Source organism: Acinonyx jubatus, chromosome B2, assembly GCF_027475565.1.
Source record: "Acinonyx jubatus isolate Ajub_Pintada_27869175 chromosome B2, VMU_Ajub_asm_v1.0, whole genome shotgun sequence".
Classification (NCBI taxonomy): domain Eukaryota; kingdom Metazoa; phylum Chordata; class Mammalia; order Carnivora; family Felidae; genus Acinonyx; species Acinonyx jubatus.
The window spans coordinates 102,940,060-102,944,379 of NC_069385.1; the positions used below are offsets into that span (position 1 = coordinate 102,940,060).

Here is a 4,320-nt window from a genome sequence, read left to right on the forward strand (position 1 = left end):
TATATATTATTAACTATAATGGAAAAAATGTACTTACTTGCAATTTTAATTAGCAGTTATAATTCAAAACAGGTTTATTTATATACTGTGTCAGGCCCTTGCAAAAACAAGTACAAATCTTGAAGATACATTTTTTGAAGTTGGCTTCACATAATAGACTGATATATCTACTTTCCAAAAGTCATAAAAATTGCTTTTCTTACTAATATACCCATATAATTAAATCAACATGGAGGAAACATGTATTTTCTGTATGAAACCAAAATGATGGTTGATATTTTTTTTCATTACATTTTTCATTACATCGGTATAAAAGCTGGTAAGCTCATGTATTCCCCAGAGCTTGGTTTCCATCACATGGGTCTTCAGATACCAAACACAAAATGAAGAAACATCTAATGAATTCTATCCATCGCTCCCCAAAAGCTTTACTTACAATGAAGATATAGGTATTGTTTAGATGAAGAACATACAAAACGAATTGGAAAATGTTTGGCTAGAAGGAAGACAACTCTTCAGAGACTACTGTTTGCAGTTTGCAGAACAAGATAATTTTCTCTAGGAAGAATAATGTCAATACAGCAGCACTATATTCACCAGGAATCCAATGGATCTCTCATGTGGCAGGAAACCAGGCCTTCTGGCTGCTCACAACATCATTCAGCTTCCCTTTACTCTTCAGGAAGTGTCTCTTAAATGCTAATCCATCACCCTTAGAAAGCTAAAAGTCAACCAAGAACTTCTCAACCATTTGTACCAAATTCACTTTGAAAATCAGTTTATTGTTTCTCCTATCAGTTGATACAGTAACCTGACTCATACAACTCTTTTTCTACTGATAGTCTAACTTCTCACAAGTTTCTTTCAGGTATTGATAAGGTTTGGCTACATCCAGTTTGGTAAAAAATCATGTCATTATTTTAACCAAGTGATTCCAAGGGGTCTGGGGGGATCCTGGGGTGCCAAGTAACTATTTAGAAGCATACGATCAGAACATGTGGATGGGGAAAAACTGATCTCTTGTACCAGTTTATCAATATCATGAAGGGCCAGTGTCCCATAAGAAAAGACCTGTCCATGATTCTTGCTGGGAGCTAGAGTACTTCATATTTTCTTCACTAGAAGCACTGCTTACCACAGAGAGTCCAAACTGGATTGAATGTGTTTAGAAAATCCACTAGGAGACTTATGTACATCATCTGAAGTAACTCAGGGCCTTTTTACCCATTTCTTGAGTGGTTTGTTGTACCATCTATCTTTTTTGATGTCTGGGGTAGTAATTCTTACTGATGGATTCTCAACTAGGACTTTATGCAGCCAAGCTGGATAAACAGAATCAATTTTTTCCAAGAGTTGAGGTATGTATTTTTCTTTCTTTCCAATCAGACTATTCCTGACAACCATCACTGGCCTGGTCCCATGGCAACATTGCCATAAGTACCATTCCATAGGACCAAACATCAATGAGTTCTGCATGAAATCCTTTTCTCTTTAGAAGTTCTGGAGCAATGTAAGGTAAACACATCTTGTTCAATAAACACTCATGATCATTGTGCCAAAACAGTGTTGCCAAGCCAAAGTCAGAGATTTTGAGGTAATCCCTTTCATCCAAAAGGATATTTTCTGGCTTAATATCCCTGTGAGTTATCCCAATACCATGCAAATAAACCACCCTGCCATGATTTCATGGAAGAACCTCTGAGCATCTTCTTCAGGCATGCCGATGTCTGGCTCTATGCTGTCAAAAAGTTCTCCACCACTACAGTACTCCAATAATAGATACTGAATATTGCCTGTGACAGTAGAATTTCACTACACTCTCATAATGTAACACGCTATTGATACAGATCGTTTTCTTAACATTTTCTAGACAGTCTATGACATGCTTCATGTCTACAATCCTGACTGCAACTACTCCTTTAATTCTTCTCTTCACAGCAAGTTGAACTTTTCCATAGACACCTTCTCCCAAGTCTGCACCGAGCCCCAGTCTTACACAAAGGGCACTTCCATTACTTCATGGTGGACCATGCAGGCCATTCTTTGCCCACCACCACAAGAATTCCAAATCTGGAATGTATATTCTAAGGTCAACAGAAAGGCAAAGTTAAGCTAAACTCCTCCACATTTTTCAAAAGTTTCTACTAGAGATATTAATGGATTATACCCATAATATGCATCAATTTTTATAGGATTTTTTTAATATCTCCAAAAGTTAATAATCGGTAATGAGATCTCTTCACCCTAGAGTTCAATCAGCACTATGGGGAAAAGCAGTCATGCTAGCAGCAATTTAAGGACTTGCTAGAAAAATAGAGGATATTTGCATAAGGAAAACCAAGAAAACCTGCCCGAGAAAAGCAGGAAGATGTAAAGGTTTGTAAACACACATGAAAACTGGATTTTGTTAAGAAGACATTTCAGATTGACCTATAAGTGGGGTGATATATGCCATCAGGATTTTTAATTTTGGGAGAAAATATCCTCAGGGCTTGATCTCATTACATGAAGGAAAACAGGAGAGACAAAAAGCCCTTGTGATTTAGCTCAATGCAACATACACCGCAAGTTGTCCTTACAGAAAGATGCCAATACAGAACAGCATATTTCATCTTTTGGTCTTCAATACCTAAGAGTTACAACTAATATCTATTACTACTCTGAACAATCAGAACCTATTTATCACTTTAATGACTGACGTTTATCAGTTATTTTATTGATCCAGGCAGCCTTTCACAGTAGGAGTTATTCCTGTTACACAGATGACTCATGCAAGAATTGACACTTTCATGTAATTTTCCAAATGAATGCATACCAACAAATTCAGGTCGCATAATTATGAAGCATTTCCAAAAATCCTGCACTGGTGAAATGGTTTTGACAGAGAAGGTCATGTTTCATTATGGAGGGAAGTTTAGAAAGTAAATTTGGGAATGGGACAAAGAAATACTGTGTGAGAATGAAGGAACAAAAGTGACAGGCATCCCCTGTGAGTCTCCTACACACTCTGGCTAGACTTTTCTCCTGTAAAAACAACTATTAACTTTGTCTCTAAAAATACAAACTCCTTGCTATGCACTGTTAACATCTTCCACAAATAAAACATGGGAAATTCAAGTGTTTCAAAGTGTAGGCCAATGAAGCATGATAATCTTGGAATGGTTATCAATGGCTCGCTAAACCTCATCTAAGATGTACTGTTTTATAAGTCACTAAAAAGAAAACAAAACAAAAAGAAAACAACCATGAAATGCTATCAATGCCAGAACCATACTGGTTTAGAAATAGTTAAATGCTAAAAAAATAAAATGTGTCCAAATATTAAATACAATGAACTCTGTGCTTTCTGACTCAAAATTTCCATTTATTTATAGCAGCTATTTATATTTACAATATTTTATTTTCCTTAAAAGCAAATCAACCTAAGACAATGATAGTTCAGTCTTCACCCTGCACTGCTTCCCTCTCTTTCAACCACTCCAGAAATAGGAGTCAAGCTTTCTGTTCCATACTTTTCCAGTGCAATTTTTCTTTGAGTTCCAGTTGTAAATTCATTAGGCCTAAGTAAATAGACTGGATCCACTTCTTGCTTCTGAAACTTACATTTAAAGAGCACCAACTATATGTCTTTCTCATAAAAAGACAAACAACTATATTCAACTATGCAAGTCTTCCATATTTGCCCTTGGGATTTAAGTGTAGTTCTAGAAAATTACATAGCTGCACATACAAGTACTACTGTAAATTCTAAAATGTATTCCAAGCAATTTCAACTTAAATTTTTTTTGACAATACTCTTTTTATGGTCTTGTTCTTCACCATGCAAATATAAATATTTAATGACTTCAGGAGAATTACTAGTAACCAAAATAAACAACATTAAGAAGTTGTTTTGTTTTTTGAATTTTGTAATTTTTCAAATAAACAATAAAATTGAAGAATTTCACAGAAAATGCCTGTATACACACCACCTAGATTTTATCATTGACATTTTACTACATGTTTTATCATGTATCCATCCACTTAGCCATCCTTCTACCCATGCATTACTCCAAGTTACTTTTGATGAATTTCAAAGTATTTTGCAGATTTTTGAGGATTTTTACAAATATATATGTGTAACTCAAACAATTATTAACATATAGAAATGTATTATCATTCCAGAAATTTCCTCATGTCTCCACTAAGTCCCCCTACTTCTACCCCAGAAGTAGTCACTCTTCTAATTTTTTGTTCATTATAATTTTTCTCTTTTATTTCATATAAATGAAATCATGCAATATGCACTCATTTACAGAAGAATTCTTTTAACACCACAAT

General features: G+C 35.0%; 1 pseudogene; it reads right to left on the minus strand.

The window, feature by feature from the left end:
- Positions 1 to 499: 499 nt before the first annotated feature.
- Positions 500 to 2,013, minus strand: LOC128310954 (serine/threonine-protein kinase Chk1-like; annotated as a pseudogene).
- Between the last annotated feature and the right edge of the window lie 2,307 nt (positions 2,014 to 4,320).